Consider the following 25,752-nt stretch of genomic DNA (forward strand, 5'->3'; position numbering starts at 1 on the left):
CATACAGGGAAGCACATGTATTCCCTTTGCTGAAACCCATCGAAATGGATAAAAGAGATTTAAAAAAACAAAACTAAGCTAGAGAATAGAACATACAGTTAAACTAGAAAACAGCGATGGCTGAACATCAGGGAGTGTAAAAGCAGTGTGCCCATAACAGTGACACAGGCTCCAAATTGAGATTAAAAGTATGTGTGGGGGTGTGTGTGTGCACACATACACGCACACGCACTAATGTTTTCAAACGTCCCTAGCAGGGCATAGAGCTACCTGAAGGGGAGTTAGAGCGTCCTGGCCGATGCAGACAATAATTCCGTACTTACACGCGTGAGAATGGAGGTAACAGGCAGGACACCTGGGGGAAGAACACCCTGGCAGAGTTCTGGCTCCTTGCAAACCCAACACACCTGACGGAAAGGGTGTGAGCCGAGAGGAAACTTAAGAAATCAATGAAAAATACCCCCCAAAACAATAAACAAATTTCAAGTTGGCAGAGAAGTTTCACTATGAGTTATCAGTGATTTGTGATTTACTGCCGCCATGAGAATTATTTCTCAAGAGCTGGAGATCCATTAGCTAGATAGTAGCGCCATTCTTGACTTCCTCTATGCAGTATGACTTTGCTTACATGGCTGGTGAGCACACGAAAGCCACCCCTGGATGAGTTATAAGTAGCGAGAGTCCAACACGGCACCTGCTGACAGTTACCGTTCCTCTCCCCTGTGCATCACCAGGGAAAGTCAGAAAGGCATGTAAGAAGCCGGGCATGCATTTGAGGGCACTGGAGATGAAGAAGGATACAGAAAAACCCTCCCTATGTTAATGCAATGTTGAAGGAGCCATGGGATTGGTGGTTGAGGGGAGGGGGAGAATGAGGGTGGATTGAAAGACCAATCAGCAGATGGAAGAGAAGAGACGACACAGGAAAACACATTCAAAGCAGCTAGAAGTAGAAGACTACAACCGAACGAGAAACAACGAGATGTGGGCAAGCATGAGAAAGTGAAACGAGCAAACAGCGAGGGAATAAATGCGAAAGGAAACTAAGGACCAGGGAAAGCATATAAGGCAGAGAAAAAGGAGACAGCCAACATCGCTCAAGTAGATACGTGGTCCATGAGGTGATGAAACAGCCCCTCTCAAACAAAACACACATAAACAAAAAATGAGCCCCACACTTTAAAGTTAAAATAGAAAGAAGATTTCCTAAGAAAACATGTGGAAGTTATATACCGTATATACTCAAGTATAAGCCGACCTGAATATCAGCCGAGGCACCTAATTGTACCACAAAAACTGCATTAAAATGTGCTGAAAAACTCGGCCTATCCACAAGTATATATGGTAATTTCATGTCAACTTGATAAATAGGCTATAGGGATGGAGCCTAGCCTGTCCATCAGGCCCCAGCTTGATTGATGCTGCCTTGTGGACATGGCTTCTCATGAGGATTCTGTGAGTTTCCCTTTCTTCCTCCCTGGAGGCGGGACACACTCTCTCTGCTTCACCTTCCTGTTGACAAGCCACATGGAGCCACGCTGATGGCAGCCAGCACCCTGGAGATGCCCTCTCCACTGGACTCAAGGACTTTCTGCCCACCAGCCTGTGAACTTCCTGCATTCAGTATCAGAGTATGTGCTGTGTGAGTCTGAAGAGGGATTCATGGGCTACTATCAGACTTATGGGTTAATATCAGACTTAATCTGAACTGGGCTGGGATATTTTACTGATGCATAATTACTTTCTGATATAAAGTTCTCTCTTACATATATGAGTGTCTCTGAATTTGTTTCTCTAGTCAACCGGGACTAACACAGAAAGGAAGATGTGTATCTGTGGATACAGACGATCCTACCTATTTGTCATTAAAAATGTGTACCAGAATCATCAGTAGCATTATATACTTGGGGGGCAGTTCTGAATTGAAGAATAGGAAGAGCTACCTGAGGGCACTGAGATAAAATGTACCACTTCACCTACAAGATGTAGAAACTAGTTGGCCTCAAACTTCCCGATCGCAACATTTATTCCCAGAAGACACTGAAGCAAAGTCTATTAATGTTTGAAGAAAACATCCCACATAGCTAATAAACCTAACCTGGTACTCAGTCACTTTCATAGAACTGACAAAGTGGTGAATGCTCTCAGCTTTTACAGTACAAATATGGTAAGACAGCAAATATTTGGTTGTGTTAGGAATGGGAGGAGCTATAACTAGGCAACTTTCTTTATCTTCCATAGCAAGTTCTCAAAGAGGACTGCCTAAATGTATTTGGATGCACCATCATATCTGTACTATGAAGACCTTGTTAAGAATTTTCAGAAGAATGTCTGTATTATGGACTTTGAGAATAATAACTGCCAAGAACCTTTTTTTTTCCTTTTTAAGGCCTTATTATGTCAATCAAGATAAATAATCTATTTTTTAAGGTTCAAGAATCTTTTAACCCTAATGAACAACACAAAATTTCTCTGGTGGTTTTATAGGAAAAACTAGCAGAAGTAGAAAATAAAGTCTACCTTTTGGATGCATAAATATTGAATCCCCTGTTTAGTAAAGATACAAAGCCATCAATTTGAAATATTTTATTGTGCAGTTTATATTTCTGAAATCTTTTTGTGTTAACTCAAGGTAAAACACTCAGGTTTGTAATGATTTCCCTTGTTTCTTAAGTTTTAAAAGAGTTTCAGGTGATAACACTTACTTCATCAGTGAACCCATGAGCCCATCAATGGGCCAGCTTTAAAATTGATTTGCTCTCAGTCCCGTGAACCTCCTTAAGCAATACCTTTACAGTGACCAGCCATCAGCTCCTGACATCAGAGACGAAAGCTAGAAATGGAAAGAGTAACTGGGCTCATCAAGGAGAGCAAAACATCTAATTAAATCAATCAGCAATAATCATGCTATGGTTAAATGTTGTGGGCTATCATGTAATCTGTCTCTTCCAGCTTGACATGTTCCAAATTAACCACAGGGTTAAGTCTTCCTGGAGTGCAATTGTGGCTAGCTTGGATCATTCCAAACTCCCGACATTCAAACTCTCCCGAGCCTGTCATATGGGGTCTGTTCCTACTGGGCCTCTCTGGGTTTGATTAGAGTAGCCTGATATGAAGGGACATGGAGCCTGAGAGAGAAGCTGCCAGTAAAGTGAAGGTAGATAGTAATTTTGATTGAGCACCCACTACCAATTCAGAGAGCAGCCAAGCTACCTGAAGACAGTTGAATGGAAAATCAAATTCACATCCTTTAGCAGATGTTATGATACGTAGTGTAGATTATATTAAGACAGCAGGGTTGGCAGGTTCATGGGTTTTATTTGATAAAACAGCAAACCTGTATAGAGGGCTGTGTAAAATGCTCATCATAAAGAAATTAATCATAAAGCTGATTGTAAATTCCCTTTTAAAGGGAACTGGTCATGGTGCTCTCTCCCTAAGGAAAACTATTCCAACGGGGCTACTTGGGGGTAAAACTAAATGACACAGAAAAGTTTGCTGCTTTTTAAAAGCAATTGCCATCTAGCTCCACTGTTTATTTAATAAAGACTCTTGTAAAATTTACTAAAACAAACAGATATGATAATAGATGTGCCTCATTTTGTGGAGTAAACATAGTCTAAGCGTGATGTTTAACTTGACTGATTATCCATGTGAAAAAGGTACATACAACACACACACACACACACACACACACACTCTTCTGGAAAATCTTTTAGAAAAGCAAACACTCACTCTTGCCTTATGCACTCACTAACCTCTGCGTTTCATGCGGGCTGAAAGACGCTGGAGGAATTGCCACCATTGAGTCAACTCTTGCTCAGGATGATTCTGACTTACGGGTAGCTTCTCTAAAAAAAGCTACAGTTTGTTTTTAGCAATCATAATTATCCATGAATATTTAACCACCAAGGGAATAAAAATTATTATTTACACATACAGTCATATACCACATAATATCTGTTTAGGCCATGCCCAACCACATAGATAGCTGTGGCCCCATAGGTTACAATAGAGTTAAGAATTCCTGATTGAAGAATGAATGCAGAGAATTTCACAGCTTCAAATATGCAACATGTGTATCTCATGTCTCTTACATATAAAGCTATGAAACTGCCAGACCTATAATGGTATAGGACATACATAACCTATGATACATGTCCTGATAGTTATAACAAGCCCTTGCATGTGTGAACTGTATGTACTATGTTTCTATATAAAAAGTTTACTATGTCACAGCGCATACTTCAATCATAGTCATAACAAGCACTTATATGTACTTATGTATGTACTTTAGATTTCCTTCTAAAACATTTAGTGTATCACGGTATATACTTCAACTCATAGTTATAACAAGTACCTGTGTGTATGTACTTATGTATGTACTGTACTGTATGTCTATCTGAAAACTTCACTGTGTGTGCTTCAACTTCACAGTGCAGACTTCAGTTCACAGGCAGCAGCATCTAGTCCCATGCATCCCACATTGCTTGAGCCTTAAGTATTTAATATGCTTTTGACAATACAGAGATGACGTGCATCAGGGCTGGCCCCCAAATCTGATATAATCAGTTGTAGCAGCAGCAAGCGACCGAGGAGAAAAACTGATTTGAAAGTGAAATAAAAGTTTCTCAAACCAAAAAATGGTGGCAAATCAGTGAACCCCCTTGCTTGTGAGTTAGGCATGTTGTATTCTACAATGATGATGATCCTCAAAAGCAAAGAAACCTCTTCATTCTATTACAGACTCAGCTTCACTGAGTGCTACCAGGCTACTGAAAATGTGAGCAGACCTATTTCAGATACGGAGAAATTGCTAATGACCAAGCACAAAAGCAAAGACCTCCTAAGGCATGAAGCTTAAACACAGAGTCAGAGAGGACTGGGCAGCACCGAACAACACTGACCCCAAATGACTATTGTCGGCATTGGTACGATTCTCTCCATCACGTGTGTGTGTGTGTGTGTGTGTGTGTGTGTGTGTGTGTGTCTATATCAATAACTGTATCTGTATCCAGATCTAGTTGTCATGTCACATAAACATTTCTTTGTTACTTGCAACTTCAAATTACATCATCAAATTGTAGGTGATTTTTTTTTTTGAAACGGTGAAACCATGCTAGGTTATCTTATGCGTGCCTTTTGTGGGGAGACTTCAACGTTTCTGTGATGGCATATTCCATCTTACCAATGATCGTGAGATGGGACGGGACCAGGCGACAGCTCGTTCTGTTATACTTAAGGTTGGCATGAGTCAGAGCGGACTCCACAGCAGCCAATGAACCATCTGAACGTCGATCATCTTTGGAATTCTAGGACATGAAGGCCCTTGCGAGGATGGCGGATTTTTGTTCATTCGGTGTTGAGGTGTGATTTCAAGTTGTTACAGTTTAATGATATATAGATATTGATACAGATATAGATAGATACATCTCTCTCTCTCTCTCTCTCTCTCTCTCTATATATCTCTCTCTCTCTCTCTCTCTCTCTCTCTCTATATATCTTATCTATCTATCTATATACTTCCTCTTGAAAGCATGAATAGATTCCCCAAATGGCACCCAGAGAGAAGACAGCCCGTTATTTGCCCATTTTCATTGATTTCCTTTGCAGCCCCTGGAATCACCTTCATTTTTTTTAACTTACTAAAACACTTCCCCTCAGCGCCAGAGCCTCGCAGCTCCTCTTGACTTTTCCTTTCGTTCCCCTCCCATGTGAGAATCCGTGGCTTACCTCTTGCATGGAGTGCTTTGTTTATTCTTATGTTACAATGTTTATTAGCACTTCAGAAGCAGTTGAGAATAATTCTTGAATTAATGATGAATGGATGGGGACAGCAAACCAGAATTTGTATTTAGTGACAAGTGAAACGCAATGCCAATTTGGGTATCCTCTTGCTGGATTTGTAAACCATCACAATTCACTCCCCTGAACTGATTCATGCTTCACTCGATCTATGAAATCCCCAGTACTGCAGTCTTACATCTGAGGGGGTTTTATCTCCTGAATTAAATCTGCGGGAATGCTACACTGAAAATACATTGTACGTAAAAAGGGCAGAAATGCATTTCCTGAGGTTTCAAGTGGACTTCATTCTGTGTAAAATCCTAATTTCTGGAACACTTAATATTTCTGCGAAGGCAGTATATTGTAAATGCCACACAATAGTCTAATTGAAAGAATAAGACAGATAGGTCTTTCCATCCAGGGAGTCATTCACTTGAATCTCCAAGTACAGAATTCAGTTCCTTTCATTTATCTCTTTTGTTTTTGTTTAGTCCACTCTTGTAAGGTAAACTCTGCCATCACTACTTTACTTTTCCTTGACGTTTTTAAAAACCATTCAGCACAATAGAATGCACGCTCCCAGTTCCGTGAATGAAGTGTGGCTCTAAACAAGTCAACAGGCTTCATTTTCAGGTCTCATTCTGAAAACTGTTTGCTTTTGGGGATTAATAGGATATTAAGAAAATTGATCTTTGTCACTGAATAGTATGTGGATTGGAGTCGAGGAATCTTGTTTTCTAGAGTTCAGTTTCCTTGAAAAAACAAGACTTTAGGCTACACCATCTTCAAGTGTTAACTGTCTGTGGCAATCTGGTTCCAAATATATCACTCCTTGGTTCTACTCAGCTATGTTTAGAAAAGTGCTTTAAAAATCTCAAAACCATGCTTAGAGAAACTAAGTGAAGCATAATCTTGATAATGGCTAAATATTTGGAACTTTTTTTGTGGCAGACAAAGAGAAGAAAGCCTAGAAGAATGTACTAATTTGGTTATCATAAAGCTGGGTTTTGGGAATAAACTACACTGGATCAAAAAGGGTTTCCATATGTGTGCACATAGGTTAAGACATTAATTCATAAAAACAGAGGTATTGGACTAAGTACAAATATTTATATGGCAATACACTGAGGTAGTGACAAACTTTGAACCTCTGCTCAAGCCCTGACTCAACACAAGAACACTTTGTTCTAACAACCTGGCACTCTGTGATGCTCACCCTGCTGACACAATCAATCACTGAAAGACAAAATGGGTGCATAAGCAAATGCGGTGAAGAAAGCAGATGGTGCCCAGCTATCAAAAGATATAGCGTCTGGGCTCTTAAAGGATTGAAGTTAAACAAGCGGCCATTTAGCAGGGAAGCAACAAGCCCACATGGAGGAAGCACACCAGCCTGTGTGATCATAAGGTGTCGATGGGATCAGGTAACCAGCATCAGAAGACCACAAACAAACAAACAAACAAAAAACATATTGTTGAGAATGAGGGGAGTCGGAGCAGATACCCCAAACCCATCTGTAGACAATGGGACATCTCCTCACAGAAGGATCACAAGGAAGCGATGTGTCAATCAGGCCATAGTATAGCACCGAGGAAACATACAATATTCCTCTGGTTCCTTGAGACTTCCTCACCCCCAACTATCATGACCCCAGTCCTGCCTTTCACTGCAGGCAAGACTGGAGCATGTACACAGGTACAGCTACGAACTAAGTGCTCACGACACACAGCATCCAGGAACAAGAATGGGAGTAGCGATACCAGGAGCGTTGGGGGGAAGTGGGGAGAGGAGGGGAGGAAGGGGGGAATCTATTGCAATGATGGACATATCATCACCATCACCCCCCACCCCAGGGGTTCAAACAATATAAATCGTGGGGGATGAGAGACAGTGGTTGGTGTAAAATATGAAAAAAAAATATGAAAATAACAATTTATAATTTATCAAGGGGTTATGAGGGTGGGAAAGGAGAGAGGGACAAAAGAGGAGCTGATACCAGAGATCAAAGAGAAAGTAAATGTTTAGAAAATAATGATGGCACCATATGGACAAATATGCTTGATACAATTGATGTATGGATTGTTATAAGAGCTTAATAAAATGATCTTTTAATTAAAAAAAGAGGTTTTCAAAAGATCTGTAAAGAACCTGAAGTATACGACAGACACTGGAGTCATTTGACAAGCACTTCAATCATGGGTGCTCAATAAGTGGTAACTAATGTGGTTTTTTTTTCCTTTTTAGATCCCTGCTCCTTCCATTAAGGATGACTGTTTTCTCCACATGCAAGCATTGTACATGGATGATGAGCATGGAGTAACGGCTTCATTCACTCATTTCACAGTGATTTATTAAGCACCTACTGAATGCAGGCAGTGGGCTAGACATTATAAATATAACGGCAAACTAGAGAGCATGGTTTCTGCCATCACTCAACTTCTGAACTAGTCGTTACAAAGTAGTAGAGAAGTAGTATAAAAGGCATCTGTTCTCCATTCAAGTGAGACTACAAGTTGACACATCTGTGCTTGTTATCAAATTCATATGGATACTCCTTTTACCAACTACACTTAATAGCCTGTAATCCTTGCTCTTCCCTATGAAAAGAAATCCTACTGAAATAATACTCAACAATAAAAAGAAAGAATATATGAAAGCACCTTTCAGGGACCCTAATTGAAAAAGAGTCAGATACAAAAGAGCACATGCTGTATAATGTTATTTTAAAAATTAGAGAAAGCAAAACTATAGTGACGAGAAGTCAGTGGTTAGGGCTGGGCTTGGGAGAGAGGATCCACCGCATTGGGCACAGGGGTACTTTATGATGGGACTATGCAATACCTGGATTGCTACAGAGGTTACCTGCTGTATAGAGTTTTCAAAATCCATCAAAATGTACATTTACCAAGAGTGAGTTTTATTTATAAATTGTACCTCTAAAAGCTTTAAAAATGTTGTTGTTGCTACTCATTTCCTGAAAAAAGATTCCAAGGGAAGAGATATTAGCAAAAAACAGCTGAAAGATAAGGTTATAATGATTCCTATAGGTTTTCTAACTCTAGTTCCAAATGAGCTAGACATACTATAAATGGATATTGTTTTGATGATAATATTGTTTGTCCCCATCAAATCGTCCTAACTCACAGCAGAGTTAGAACAACAGAATGAAACTAACAACAGAATGAAACAGTGCCCAGTCCTGAGTCATCGGCACAATTATTATGTCAGAGCCCATGATTGACACTGTGTCAATCCACCTCCTTCAGGGTCTTCCTCTTTTTCATTGACCCTCCACTTCCCCAAGCATTTCCCAGGGATTAGCCTCTCCTGAAAACCTGCCCAAAGCTTTAATCTAAGGTTGAGAATACGGAATCGGTATTTTAAGAATATGACTGCATTTTCAGTGATATTACCATTAAAATCAAAGTCCATTGAGTTCTTCTCTTTTATAAACATCCAAATTGATAAAAATCTTGGGATCTAGTATTAGAAGGAACGTTTCTAAACAATATGTGTTTAACCCTGTAATCCATTATCCTTCTGAGAGTTTGCTGTCAGGAAGCTCACAGAGAAATGTAATCCTTTCGTTTGGGTCCCATATCTCCCACCTTTTTATTTGAGTGGCATCATTGTAGAGAAAACTTTGAAAAATCATCCATTTTAGGGTCATGTAGAGTATGAACTATAAGAACATCTACAGGTAGTTTGACAATGACAGAAGTGAGACTGAGTTCTCTGCGAGAATAACCTTTTTAGGAAAAATCCTGGTGGCTCAATTACATACTGAGAAAGATGAAAGTTAGGTATTCCCAGACTAGTAAAAGAAATCATGGATCATTCACACACATACGGAAGATAGAAAATGTTGTGAACATATGGGTACTGATATGGATAGCTTCTAAATTGCTAAACCTCAGACAGTATGAGAGAGGGCGGCAGGAAATTCATCATACAGAGTCTTCTACCATTAAACAGTCGCCTGTAGTCATCATGCATCTGTCCCTGGAAGCGTTCCTCAGTGGATAGTTCCCTCTCTGGAGAAACACCTTATTAGTGGGATTCACCCTGTTGATGAATTACACTAATGCATCATTAGAATGACAGGTCACACCGGTGATGTATTGCTAAGTAACTTAATGAGAGCAATAGCTCATTCTGAGTATGCTCCCATGGAAGGCGGGCTCCGTCTTCAGAAGAATTCATCTACAAGCCAATTCTGCTTAATTACAGGATACAACATACACTAATAGTAATGTCAAGATGTTCTTTGGCACTACTTTTTTGGCACTGATCAAAATATAATTTATGGCTCCACTCTATACACTGGGAGATGTTCACACAGGATGAGCAGTCTTAAGATCAGAAGCAAGACGCCCACTTGCTTTCCAGACTGGAGAAACAAGCACATTTTTTCTGTGGATCTCAAAATATGTACCCAGAAGATGCACGTTTGAGTGCTTCTGCCAATCAAGTTGTCCTGAAGCTACATTTGATTGGAGAGAGGGGTGTGGGAGTATAGAAATACAATGAAGTTCTTTAAGCCTAGCAGAAGATGTTTATTGTATAGATTTTATTTTTAAAACATCAGAGGTTTATTATATAAATTTTATTTCTACAACATCAGATTACATTCTTTAGTATACCTGTCCTAAAAATAAGTCCACTGATAATATATAGGCTTGTTTGGAATATAGACTGTACTGGTTATGCAGAAATTATTTCTAAAAAAACAAGAGGAAAAGACTTATTAAACAAAATAATCATTAGTATTTATTGATTAGGACTTTAATTCTCATAGCACACCGTGAAGCTACTGTTGTTATCCCTTTTGTGCGCATGAGGACATTGACACTCTGTGAAACTTAAGTTGCCTAAGATCTACTAAACGGATGACTCAGAAGGAAAACTGGGTCCAAATCATCCATTGTATCAAACTTCAGCTCCCACGAAGATACTGTGCGGGGCCAGAGAAGATGATGTTGATCTTGAATGGGAGGACTTTTTTGGGTTTTGTTTTGTTTGTCTAAAACAAAACATATTATTTTGATTCTCGATCACACACAGAGTCACTGGGGTATAAAATGCTAATAATGCACAACGTCTAATTGAATGGTAGAAGGTTTGAGCCTACACTTAAGTGCCTCAGCATAATTATAAACCTGTTCAATGAAACCACCATTGACAACCCGATCAACAGTTCTACTGTCACACACATAGGATCCGCCGTGAGTTGGAGGATGTGAAATGAAAACAATAAAATGTACTTAGAAGATGTCTGAAAACGGGTCCCCAAAAGGCTGGGTATAGGGAGTCAGGCTGATAGTATCTGTGAGAGAAGGCATAAGAAAGGATCCATCTTTCTTAGGATATTTGAGGGGCAGTCACCTAGAAGAAGGTGCAGGCCTAGTCTCTGTTTCTCAGCTGGCAGATAAGGGATAAAGAAGAAGAATTTCCAGGGAGACAAGTTCAGTGTAAGAAAAAACTCTCATCAGGGAATTGTGTTGCTACCACCACATTGACCAATTTCCAATCAGGAGAGCCCCCCCAAAAAAGTTCTTGAGTGGGTGCGTCAGATGATAGGGATGGAGGATGGGGGTGGGGATGGAGCTGGGGGTGGGAATGGGGGAGGAAGACTGTACATGAGAAATATACTCCACTAATGCGTGCACATTTTGAGAAGATGGATGTTCAGGTATCTTCAACTCTAAGGATAAGACTGGTCATCAATTCCATATTTGAACCATTGGTGCCTGATGTATTTGAGATTTCAGAATTCTTTAAGAGTGCAGCTGCCTCTTATTATGCATAACCCCCCACAGGTTCTGAGGCAGCACCCCATAATCAAATGCAGAGATATTTCTGTTTTTGTTTCAAAATTCCACTTAATAGAAAACTACAGATAGCCTCATGTTATTTCAGGTCAGAGTTTGTTGTTAAATGAATTATGAAAATATTTTTGATTTCAGGACAATTTGGATTTTGTAATTGCAGATAAGAGACAGCCAAACTATAATCACTGTCATGTGGTGATTGCCAACTTTATGCCTGATATTGTCCTTCCAATAGTTGGAGCAGCTCAAGGGGTGGCATTAAGTGGTCACATTTTACAAATGGAGAAAATCAGGTTCTGCTTTATCAAGGGACCTGCCTGCGGCCACACAGGAACTGCCACAGGTTGGCCATGAACTCACATCTGTGTGTCTGGAAAACCAGAGTCCTGACAATGAGTGATGCAGCTGGAAGACTTCATGACTCCAGAGGGTGAGTGTTCCTCTTCAGCCTGAATCCAGGGTAACTGGGTAATGATTCATTAATCTTTCTGTTCCCTAGTGTCACCTCATGACGTTTTGATATTGTAAAGAGAGCCCAAGAAAAAAAAATGAAAGAGTTGTCTCTTACATGTTATACCTAGAGTTATTTGTGAATTATACAAATACAGACATGAAAGGCACATATGTACCCATCATGTGGTAAAGACAAGGAATAACACATGACTTCAATTCCTCATCTAAGGCTCTTTTCTAATCATTCAAAGTTTGGACACAACACTGGATGGTGGATTTGTTCTATTTAGTGATCGTCTCAAATAGGTTTGGGTTAGACCAAACCGCAATGATTTAGTGAGTCTTAAATGTAACAACAGCACTTTGCCATATGAAGTAACTTAATAACAAAGACTCTGGTTTCTTAAAAAAGTTTTTGGTAATTCAAGATTTTTCAGAGGATAGAAATGTAATTTAGTGTACTTATAAAGCCTATTTGAATATGGAAATTACCTTAATGGCACTCAATTATGAATTATATCAAAGTGCAAACAAATAATGTTTTGGTTATATTAGATAAACCAATATAAAGCTCATTTTTCCCTTTTCCCTTGGGAAACCCATACTAAAAACTGCCCCCTGCCCCCTTGATTATTAACAAAATTTAAGACTTTTAGGTCAATCTTAGTAGTTCTTCTGAATTTGCCTTTCTTTCATTAGTTGTCTACTTTTCATAATTCCTTGTTTGATTAATTCCATTATATTTGTGTCTTGGAGCATAAGTTTGCGGAAAAGAGGAAGCTCTCTGCTCCTATAAAGACTTACAGCCTGGGAAGGCCCCGGGGGCAGGTCTACTCTGCCCGTAGAGTCACCACGAGTCAGAATTGACTTGATATCCGGGAGCTTGAATGTTTGAGCATACCCTGAGCCACTTACAACATACTTTTTGGAAATGAGTGGAGCATAATAACTAACAATGCGCAGATTTGCAAAGTTGTGCATGTGCTGGAGGGAATTATAAACACAACATCATTTTATGTTGCTTTACACTTTTACAAACGCAAGTTTTATTCATCTGATTGACCTGCGTCAGTGACTGCATTCGATAACCACAGCCATCCATGGCCAGGTCTACGTCATAGATGCTGTGGCCCAACACAGACATCAGAAGAAAGGATGAGCTGAGGGAGCATTTGGACCCGAGTAAGCACTTGTCACTCCAAAGTCAGTTTGTTCTCCTTCCCTTACATCACGCTTCCTCCCAAATCATCACATTCCTTATCTAATGACTTTGGATAATTGCTAAATACTGCCCATCTAAGCTGTCAGAAGATGCATCCACATATGCAGAAAAATTGTTGTTCTCTGTGTCTAAACAGAAGAAAAGTGTCTATTAGTTTGTGTCTGCTGAAGCATGCAGTCAGGGAAATGCAGCCGTCACACTGACTGGTAGCATTCGAGTCGTGGGGAAGGAGTCCAAAGGCCATGCAATTACAATATTTAATCAATGGCTGAAAGTGAGAGTTTTATGAAACATGTTAAATAGTGGGTTGCTTATGGTACAAGATGATACATATGCATTCTTTTCTTTGAGATAATCCCGTATTCCTATTCGACAATTGCCTTTTGGAAGAAAATTAATTCAAGTCAACCCATTTTTCTCAGGCATCTTACTCTTGGGCGTGATGAAAGCAGATGGAAGGTAAGGTATGTGTGCCCCAGCAGACAGATGGCTTTCTAGGGTTGCCCCTGATGAGTTTCTTTTCCATCTCCAGAACCACACTGGGCTCTCTTGGGAGGAATCTAAACCGCTGGCAGTGTGAGTGAGTAGGAACCTGCCTCTGAAACCACTTAGGAGTCTAGTTGTTTGACAAGTCTAACAGAATTTCGGGAAGTCGTGTGTCATGATTTAACACAATTTTCCAGAAAATGCCACTTTTGAAAGCAAATCACTGAGAACCTGCTTTATTGGAAGCCTGACGCAACTGGGGCTAGATTTGGGGGTGGTTGCGGCAAGGGCAGGTCATTACACAGTCCGTTGGCAAGTGTGTTAAAACAACAGCAGAACGGGCCCACCTGCAACCCTGGTTCTTGGCACCAATTAGGTCTTATAAAGCAAATTGTTGATTTTAGGCCCCTAACAATACATCAGTATTACTTTAAATTGTAGGACTTGAAATGGCTCCTGCCCAAGAACAACTCAGAGCATTTGAATGCTTTCTTGACAATTTATCCCTTCTTCATTCTTTCCTTTTTTCAATAATGAGCATGTTTCCATCACGTCCACAGTGACTCATGGTGATCCATGCGTGACCCAACACCAGACTGCTTCGATGTAGATTGTTCAGACTCTGCTCCAAGAGGGCTCTGGTGGACTCAAACTGCCAGCCTTTCAGTTAGCAGCTAATTGTGTCTCTGTTTGTACCACCATGCACTCTACTAATGAAGAAAAACCAATCCCACTGCCATGGAGTGGGTTCCGACTCAGAGGTTTCTTGGAGCAGAAGTCTTTATGAGAGCAGACAGCTTCATCTTTCTCCCAAAGAGTAGCTAGTGGATTTGAACTGCCCAACTTGTAGTTAGCAGTTTTGCTCCCCTTTCAGATGACTCATGCTTTCTGCACTTGCAGTTCCAGTTCACTGCCATTGACTTCCTCTTGCAGTCAAACTATGATGATGGAATCTAGTCATTGTGCTATAAACGTTTATTCGCCTGGCCCATGCCTCCCTGTGACGAACAGTAGTATGGAACAAAATGTCCTCAAGGAGCTTATGGTCACATGGAAGAAAGGGCTTATATATGAAATGTAATATAATAAATATATCACTACATATCAATATTCCAATGGAGATCAATGTTTAATGAATGTCTCTCTTAAAAAGAACTGGATTAAGAAACTTAACTCCAAGTTAAAAAAAATCAATATGGGTCCATATATATTATCTTATAGGAAATAATAAAGAAGATTCAAGCTAACTTCTCATTTTCTATATACTAGGGAAGCCCCTAAGGAGCCCTGGCAGTGCTGGGCTGAGCGGGGTGGTGGTGGTGGGGTGGTGGTAAATCGATGGAGTGCTAACTATAAGTTGGGCAGTTCAAATCCACTATCTACTCTTTGGGAGAGTTGTATCAGACATATGGGCTAATGTTGGATTTATGATCTTGATCTGAACTGGGTTGGGCTACTGTGGTAATGCACAATTACCCTTTATGTAAAACTCTCTCTTATACACATATGAGTTTCTATGGATTTGTTTCTCTCCTCCACCCGACACATGTGCCCTGAGCCTTCTCAGTAGAAGGGTTTTTTAAAAGTGTAGGACACAGTCCATAAGCATTTATCCTTTGCATCAACACAGTTAAACCCCACAGCAATGCCAAGCTCTAGCAAATGAATTCCTGGTTCTCTTGTGAAAAAAGCAAGCACGTGTTTATACCATGTTGTGTTACGACGGCACAGGGCCCCGGCATCCTCCTCGGGCAGAGGGCATCCAGCTTGTAGTAACCGCTGTTTGGGAGCTGCCTAGTTTCAGGGGTTGTAGCCGTAGCTGTCCCAATGAAGAGGATGTCTTGTTCTTTGAAAATAAATGACAATGCCTAAGCATGTTTGTATTTTATGATGATATTTTCTCAAAAGGGAAAAAAGAAAATGAGAACATGTTGAGCAAACACAATGAATTTTTAAAGAGGACCATATTGACCAGAAAAAAGGAAAGAAGATGATAAAGCTGTTTGAGCAGTGTGTGTGTGTGTGTGTGTGTGTGTGGTGAGGATACAAAGATGACTATTTGCTGCAGGATTTCTGATATGAAGTCAGTGAAATTTCTCTCCCTAACAGTTGGAGTCCTTCAAACTAGCTACAAGTGGGGGTGCCTATACCACCCCCCCCCCAAGCTTCCTGTGGTGCTGTAGTTAAGGGGATCCTTTGCAAAACAAAGGTTCAAGGACAAGCTGGTTTATGTTATAATAAAAGGCTTCTAGGAAATACCAGTTAGCTTTCCTTAGAAAACAAAAGGAATGAAAATAAACTTCCCTGACTGGTAATAATGAAGACATCCTTTACATTAAAACAAACAAACAAACAAAGAGTAGAGGGAGGGAAGAAGAGAACACGCCTACATGGGCTTAAACCTTTCTACCTTGTGTTGTCCAATGAATGACCTCATTCTGGGCTTGCTTTCACTGGGCACCCCCTCTCCCTGTGAAGAGGGGGCAAGCCTGTGCTGGTGGAGGCCACAGCTCCCTGCTTCTAGGGCTCAGGGTGTCCCCAGAGCCTGCCCAGAAAGGGAAGAACCGGGAATCAAGTATTGGCTCTCTGCACTGGCACTGTGCTGGACATTCCCAGTGAAGATGAGAGCCGTGTGAGTGCTCTCAGAGGTAGCACAGAGATGTAGAAAGGAAATCTCCAGAGAAAGACGCAGGCTACACTGTAAGCAGCCACGCCGGGATGTAACCCTGGGAACACTGCACTCCTCTCTCCTCTCCCGCCCGCCCTCCACAGGTCATGTGACTGTCCAGAAATGGAGGGGAAGGACTTCCCAGGTCCCCCTCATCGTCTTTCCACCACTTCAAGGGCAGTCTATTCAGGCATAATCCTGATCCCTAGGAAGTCAGACACACATATTTGTAAGATGAATTAGAAATCACAATGAAAGTCCCCAAGGTCACACACAGAGCCCTAGTGGCGTAATAGGTTAACCACGACAGAGCAACTTGAAACCACCAGCTTCTCTGTGGGAGACGGACGGACGGACAGACAGACGGACGAGGTTTTCCGCTCCCATAAAGATCTGCCGTGTTGGAAACCTACGGGGCAGTTCGTTCTACCACGGTGTCGTGTAGGGTCACTGTGGATCAAATCAGCACACACAAAATGCATTCATCTCCCTTTGGGGGAGGATACTGTGAGCCTACTCTTTTTTTTTAACATTGGTAAGTAGACTAAAATACTCAAGTATGTATCCTCTTTTCCCTCTACCAACTGTTCCAGTAGGTAAATAATATATAGACAAGGAGTTTCTCTTTATAGAAGTGGTGCTGGAAGTCGGTGAAGAAACAAGACTGGAATTGAAGGATCACCACTTCGTAACCCAGTTGACTCTTGGGGACACAGTGAAGAGAGCAGCGAGGTAAAGGTGGAAACACCGAGCATCTGTAGCTGCTCCCAAGATAAAACCAGGACATTTGTGGTTCTTGATGAAGAACACATCATCCCATTAGAAGCAGCCAACCCCCAAACCATAAAATATGAATCTGATTAAGTTTCTAGAGCCAACTACCAATTTGGAGGAAACACTGAGGGCAGAGAAAAATGTCAAACAATACCATGGGACTGCAATCAGCAAAATCCCAGATGTGGGAGCATATAGAGGAGGTGATTTGGTTCCTTAAATAAATTGTTATGGATAAAAGAGATGGAGGGCAGGACTCTAGATTAAAATAGATATAAGCAATATAGAAACAGGCTAACTACGGTGCTTAGGGAGGCACCTCTGAGTGATAAAACCATAAAGAGAAGTAAAAACTGACTGACCATAAAAGTCAGGTCAGTGATTTTTCTTTGGCAGCAGAGGATTGTGTCGGGAAACAGGTGAAGAGCTCTGGGGCTTTCCAGCAAATTCTAGCTCCTTCTACAGGTGGTGATTCCAACAATGTGCATCCTCAATAACTAAGCAGTACGTTAGTGCTACTTACCTAAAACATTTATATACACATGCCTTCATGTGTTCATACACATGTGCATGCATGCACAGACACAAATATTCATACATACAAGCGTCTATAGTGTTCTCAGATTTGCTTCAACCACAGCTTTAAAAAAGTAATCTTATGGGTGCATAAGCAAATGTGGTGAAGAAAGCTGATGGTGCCCAGCTATTAAAAATATAGTGTCTAGGGTGTTAAGGACTTGAAGATAAACAAGTGGCCAGCTAGCTGGAAAACAACAAAGCAACATGGACGAAGCACACCAGCCTTTCTGATCACAAGGTGTTTGCAGGAGCAGGTATCAGGCATCAGAAGACCCCAAACAAACAATCATATGAATGTGAATGGGGGAGCATGGGCAGAGTGGAGACCCAAAGCCCATCTGTAGATAATTGAACATCCCTTCACAGAAGGGTCACAAGAAAGGGACAAGCCAGCCAGGGTGCAGTATAGCACCACTGAAACATACATTCCTCTAGTTCTTTAATGCTTCCTCCCTCCACTATTGACCCCCCATTCTACCTTACAAATCAGGCTAGACCAGAGCATATGCACTGGTAAAGACAAGAGACCTGACATACCAAACACAGGACAGATAACCCTCCCCAGGAACAATGATACCATGAGGGTAAGGGAGCAAGGGGGAACTGATCGCAATGATAGATGTATAACCTGACCCCCCACCCCCTTGCCCAGCATGATGAACAACAGAAAACATGGGTGAAGGGAGAAAGCAGACAGTGCAAAATATGAAATAATAATAATTTATAATTTACTAAGGGTTCATGAGAGTGGGAGTGGGGGAAAGAGGAAAAAAATGAGGAGCTGATACCAAGGACTCAAGTAGAAAGGAAATGTTTTGAAAAGGATGATGGAAACATACGTACACATGTGCTTGACATCCAATCCATTGGATGTATGGATTGTTATAAGAGCTGTAAGAGCCCCCAATAAATAATTCATTAAAATTTTTTTAAAAAGCTATGAAGCTATGAGACAAATGCAATACTTTAAATTTACCATTGCACAACATCATTCAAGACGTAATTTTATTAGCATATAATTCACATATCATACAAATTAGTAGTTCAATCATATTAAGTTGTGCAATCATCATCACAATCAATTTCAGAACATCTTCATTTTTGTACTCATTGTTGCTGGAGCCTCCCTGTGGCAGTTACATAATCTCCTGTCAGCTTGAGGGAAGGGGTAGAGTCTAGCCTGTCAATCAGGTCACAGCTTGATGACCTTATTTGGAGGCTTGTCGGCAATAATAGCTCACTGGAGGCCAGACCAAGTGTCTCTCTCTGCCTTCTCTTTCCTGCTGATGAGACACTCAGAGAGCTGGAGGAGCCACGTGGAGACCTAAGTTAGCATTGAGATGCTTCCACTGTCACTGGATCCACAAGATGTTCTACCCACTGGTCTGTGAACTTCCAGCATTTGGCATCATTGTATGTGTTGAGTGAGTGCAAAGAGGAATTTTTGTACTAGTATCAGACATATGGGCTAATATTAGACTTATGAACTTGATCTAAAATGGGTTGGGATGTTTTCTCAATATACAATTGTTCTTTTATATAACGCTCTTTCTTATACATATACGAGCATCTGTGAATTTGTTTCTCTAGTCAACCCAGACTCACATACTCCCAATTTGACCCCACATGGCTCTTTATATTGCCATTTTCATCTACCATTGGTCTTTCATTATCTGAATTTCCTTCCTGTAGATTGAGGGCTTGAGGGATTTCAACACAAAACCAAACTCATGGTCAACAAGTCTATTATGACTCACAGCATAAGGCTGTTATCAGACAACAGCAGAAAGTAAACTCTCCCACTCAGTCACTGACACACTTCTTCCAAAGGCCCAACCGTACTTCCTCATCCTATCCTCAACACTCCCCCTTCTGACCGTTTGGAGAGACAATACAGAGTGTTGTACTCTCTCTTGAAGCTCTGTGTTCGCAAGGCTGAATGGTCAGTGCTGGGTGTGAACCGGATAGCTGGTCACTTTCATCAATTGTGATCCAATGGTATAGAACAGTTTACAGTTTGTCAAGCTCTTTCTTATATGTTCTTTCATCTTCTTGGTTTTTAAAATTACATTTTTGATTTAGATTTAAATATTCCATTGATATAGTTAGTTTATTGTGCCAACCTGGCCACTAAGCACATGTGGGGTTAATTGAAGGGCGGAGGGATAAATGGTTCTGTGAGGCTTGCCTTTCGAGTTCTCGGGTCTCTTGTTTCTGATGGTCAGACCAGGGTGCAGCTGCCTTAGCCAGTTCTCTGCTTCTGCTGGCAAGGCTCACTTCCTGCAAGACATCCCTGAGGAGAAGCTACATGGACCTGTCTTGATGCAGCCCTGGGTGCTGAAGCAGCCGTGTGGAGACCCCTGCCAGCGCTGAGATGCTTACACATTTACTGACTCGGCTTTTCTGCTGCAGTGTGTGCTATGTGAGATGGAGGAGGAATTTGTGGATTGGTGCTGGACATATGGGTAAATGGGTTAATGTTGGACTTGTGGGCCTGGGCAGCACTGGGTTGGGATGTTTTCTTGATGCGTACTTAACCTTTATATAAAACTCTCTCTTATACATGAGTTTCTGTGGATTTATTTCTCTAAAGTACTTAGACTAACACATCTATCTACTAAGGCACTTCTGTCTGTGGTTTCTCACCTTGGCTCCAGAGAATCACCAGAGACATGTTCCAACATAGTGCGGCCTGGACTTCCTCAGAACCAAATGAAACAGGGAGTTGGGTGGTGGATTCTGGGTTCCATGATTGAGACCCACCACACACACACACACACACACACACTATTTTCTTTCTATCTCCTACTTAGTATATATTGTAAATCTATCCCAACCACCAGTCCTTCCTTCCTAAGTCATTTGTGTTGCTGTGTACAGTTCATATGGACTCTCAGAACGACCCTCTGTAAATCCCACACTGGATTTGTAAAAATGAGATCACGTAAAGCAAATGGGTAGAAGTCATAGCAGGGCCTCTGTAGAATGATGGCTTATTATGTGACACTATGGGAAAGTGGCTTGGCCTGTTTTCTTGCATACACAGACTGGAGAAAACAATGTTATCCTCTCAGGTTACAATAAGGATCCAAAATAATGTTCAGAAAGAACCTAGCCCATAGCCATAGTTCAAAAATTAGCGGCATATGGAATCTTGTAATTCCCTTGAGAACTTTGATGGCCTTTCCTAGGAGGAACATGGAACTTGTTCCAGTCCACAAGCTGTAGAATCTTTTCCAGGATGTTTTATCATATCCTATCAAAATGCTCAGGATTCTTGCAACAGGGCAATTTCTTCTGCGGTCACATGAATTTAATGCAAAAGACACATATAAATACAAAAATGCCCATATTTTATGTACCTCTATTTAAATTCATACTTGTGCAGTATTTAAATACCCACTATCCCTAATATGTTCTCTCTGGGAGTGGTTGAAATACTTAGGATAAGTACATGTGCTGTTCAGATCTAGCAAAGCGTTTCCCATGAGCATGGGATTGTCCCTGCTGGGAAGCACTCCAACAGCACCTGCTTGATCTCCTCACTCACGCTAATCCTTCAAGGGCCACTTAGACCTGCCTGAGCCCCTCTCCTTCAAAGCCTACAGAGCCCTGCCAGCACCAAGACTGAGAAGGAATATAAATGAAGATGGGGGCCCACACCCTTCTTTGAGTCAGGGCATGAGCCTTTAGGTCTGAGCCCCAAACTTCTGCTTTGTTGGGAGAACCCACACTTTACATTTGACCTCAAAACTCCAAACGGCCAAGCTTCTCTATCCTATGAAATCATAATCCAAAATATTTCAACTTTATAGCAATATATGAAATGTATGGATGGTTTTGATTGGCGTATGGTTCTGGATTACAAAAAAGGCCCAATAATTTTTGCTAGGATTCCTATGCATTGAGAAATCAAAAGTTTGTTCATAAATCACAGAATCTATTAATTTATTCAACAAGGAAAGAGTCAATGATAGTGAGCAATGAGCTTTGCTGTTAGTTAGTTGCCATTTAGTAGACTAACCCACGAACACCCCATGTGTGCAGAGTAGAATTAGGGTTTCAAGGTTGTGACTTTGAGGAATCAGATTGTCAGGCCTGTCTCATGATGGTTCAAATAACGCGTTTTGGCTCATTAGAGTGAGGGTTAGGGTACTCTCAACCAGTTCTACAAAATTGATTTGTCTTGAGGAGAGAAAATTACCAATCCAAGGGTCTAGATTTTTGAAATGATCGTTATAGTATCAGTGACTTGCCATTTTAAACAGGTGTTTTGACTATCATTGAACAGTTTTGGGTGAGTTGAGGTCATCAGAGTCAAATCCAGTGGTACGGTAATGTCTTTACACTAAAAGATCTCCATGCAAAGCGCTCACAAATGTGATTTCCGCTTTCAGGGCTACTGCCCTGGCCACCCTGCCTTCAGGAAGACTGACTTCTAACCTGTTCTTTAAGAGTCAACTCAATGGCAGTGAGTTTGATGGGCTCCAGAATGCTGTTTGGCAAAAACCATTAAAGCAGAGTACATGTATATGTCATGTGTAAGCAATTCACATCTAAATATATACTTAGTGCTATTGTGCACATATAGTCACCAAAAAGGAAGGACCTAAAATCTCATAGAAACCATATTTATAATAGCATGGACATTTCCAAGTGCCCATCAATGATAAAATAAATGATTAATGGTATATTTATACTACAACATGCCGTATGGAAATGAATAGAGAACAAGCTATAGCTATTTGCTCACCACTCCTCTATCAGTTTGTTATACTGTGGAGAGTTGGTGTTGCCCTAATGCTGGAAGCTATGTCACCGGTATTTCAAATAATAGCAGGATCACCCAGAATGAAGACGTTTTAGGAGAGCTTTGAGAGTAAAAAGAGACTATGATAGCAGGATAGCATTGTGGATAACATTGAGGAAAATGGGAATTATAGAACATTTCACTGAGGCAATCTAAAACTTGTACCTGGACCAACAAGCAGTTATTTGAACAGAACAAAGGAATATTGTGTGGTTTAAAATCTGTAAGAAAGTGTCCCAGGGTTGTACCTTTCACCACATTTATTCAATTTGTCTGCTGAGCAAATAATCAGAGACAAAAACAAAAATCACTGCAATCAAGTTGATTCAGATTCATAGGCAACCCCTGTAGGACAGGACACAACTGCCTCTGGTGGTTTCTGAGATTGTAACTCTTTATAGGAGTAGAAAGCCTCATCTTTTTCCTGAGGAGTAGCTATTGGTTTTGAACTTCTGACCTTGGCGTCAGCAGCTCAATGTATAACACTATGCTTCCAAGGTTTCCCAATAATCAAAAAACTAGTTTATAAGAAGAAGAATGAGGAATCAGGAAGGATTGGAGGAAGGCTTATTAACAATCTTCATTATATGGAATTTATTAATTTGTGGAAAGCGAGGAAGACTTGTTGATTAAGATCAAAGATTGGGTCCTTCGTTCGGGATTACAAACCCAATCAATGTAAGGTAAACCAGATCCTTAAAACGGGACGCAGAGAGAGCATCACGATAAATGGAGAAAAGAGTAAAGTTGATAAGGATTTCATTTTACTTAGATCTGCAATCAATTTACTTAGACTGCTCATGGAAGTAGCAGTCAATAAGTCAAATAATATTATATTGCTTTTGGCATATCTGATGCACAAGACCTCTTTATAGTGTTGAAGAACAAATACATCCCTTTGAAGACTAGGGTGCCTGACCTGAGCCATGGTATTTTAATTGCATGCATGTGCATGTGAAAATTGGACACTAAAGAAGGAAGACTGAAGCCTAAGTGACGCCTTTAAAGTACGATGTTGGCAAAGAATACTGAGGACACTGTCAGAAGAACAAACAAGTCTGTCTTGGAAAAAAGAACGCTCCTTAGAATCAAGGGTGCTGGGGCTGCATCTCGTACTTTGGAAATGTTTCCAGGAGAGACCAGTCCCTGGAGAGTGACATCTTACTTGCCAAAGAGGAGTGTCAGGGGCAAAGGTCCAGGCACTCAATGAGATGGACTGACACAGCGGCTACGACACACTCAACCCAGCAACACAGCGACAATTGTGAGGATGGAGAAGGACTGGGCAGGGTTCCATTCGGTTGCACACAGGGTTGCTATGATCAAGAACGGACTCAAAAGGTACCTAACAACAACGGCAACAACAAAGCTACATGCGCCACGATGAATGTTAAGTGAAAGATGCCAGACACACACCAGAAAAACCACAGCCATTCAGTCAACTCTGACTTTTGGATGACAGAGTAGAAATGTCCCGTGGGGTTTCCAAGGGTGGAATCTTTATGGAAGCCAACTGCCACATCTGTCCTGGGGAGCAGCTGGCGGGTTTCAAATAGCTGACCTTTGGGTTAGCAGCCGAGTGCTTTAAAGACTGTGCCACGGGGGCTCCGCAGAAGAGCAGAGGCTGTACCGGTTTGGTGAGTAAATCACAAAACCAAGTCTGGAGATGAGATTGTCGTTACTCTTGGAGGGTAGTTATAGAAAGACGCTTCTGGGCTGCTGGTAATGGTCGATTTATGGACCTGGGTACTGATCACGTGTGTGAGTTTAGTGGGCTTTACTTTAAAAATAGGTAGTGTAGTGGCTTACACGGTGGGCTACAAGGTTAGCAGTTCAAGACCACCAGCAAGCATCTCTGTGGAGGAAAGATTACGCTTTCTGCTCCCATGAAGATTTATAACCTCAGAAACCCACCAGGGCTTATTTCACTCTGTCCTACAGGGCCACTGTGAATCAGAATCAAATCGATGGCAGTGAATGAGTTTTGATGTTTAATTCACATTGATAAAGAAGGGATTTTGTTTGTTTGTTTTTAAGTTATGTTGAACAAGAGAAAAAGAATGATTTAAATTGGGACAAAATGGACCCAGAGAGAAGCCTGTGAGAGTTTCTGCTGAGGAAAGTCTGAGAGCGTTGGTCAGAATGATGGTCAAGGACAGCCTGTCATTCCCTCTGTGCTCCAGCCTAGACTCCAGTGTACATTTCTTTTTCTTCCACATTTATTAAAAATGAAGAATAAAGTAATTCCACATTTGTGGAAAAGCTCTAGAGTAAGATATACTCTGATTTATGATATGAAGATTTAGTAACATTCATTCTCTAAAGAAAATGTTCACACGTTTAACAAAACGCACAACCCTCTAAAGAACATAAACTCCGAATGAAACTCACAGCCCTAAGTCAATTCTGCCTCACAATGACCTACAAAATGGGAGAAGTGCCTTTCTGTGCTTCTAAGCCGGAAACTGCTCATGGGAGGAGAAAGTGCAGCCTTTCCCCCATGAAGCAGCTGGTGGGTTTAAACTGCTGGCTTTGCAGTTACAGGCCAATGGGTAGCCCACTCTGCCACCAGGCCTCCACATGCCATGCTTTTAAAATAGCAAGTTGATGCTCAAATCCACATAAGCTCTCTTTATTATTGAATTAGTTTCTACCTAGGGCTTCTTCAGTTATGTAGCTTTTCATTTTCCTTCCAGGTGCATTCTAAAATGAAAGAGAGCAAGGATGAAGTTGAGTGAAACTTCTAATCTCAACTCCACGATTGACTTCTTTGTCCATTTGTGATTGATAACTGTATTTCAATTGATTAGAAGAAAATGACTTATGCCCTCATTCCTGACCCAACTACACCAGAAAGACTTGCAGAAGGTAAATTGGCATTTAGAAAGCACCACATATCTCTTCTTGTTTAGGAAGGTCTTTTGTTGTCAAATGAGAATGTTTTAAGTGAGGAAATAATATAGAACTCTCTCTGTGGTGAAGAGAAAAGAAAAAAAAATGTTTTGTATTCATTGAAATCATGGACCTGAAAATTTTAGGCTAAGGGACAAATGTGGTCTACCATCAGTTTTCATAAACAATGTAATTTGTGGAGAATATAGTTATACTCATTTACATATAGTTCACAACAACTTTTGAGCT

This window comes from Echinops telfairi, unplaced genomic scaffold, assembly GCF_000313985.2.
Source record: "Echinops telfairi isolate 266 unplaced genomic scaffold, ASM31398v2 ScPeMD7_7420;HRSCAF=8458, whole genome shotgun sequence".
In the NCBI taxonomy this organism is placed as follows: domain Eukaryota; kingdom Metazoa; phylum Chordata; class Mammalia; order Afrosoricida; family Tenrecidae; genus Echinops; species Echinops telfairi.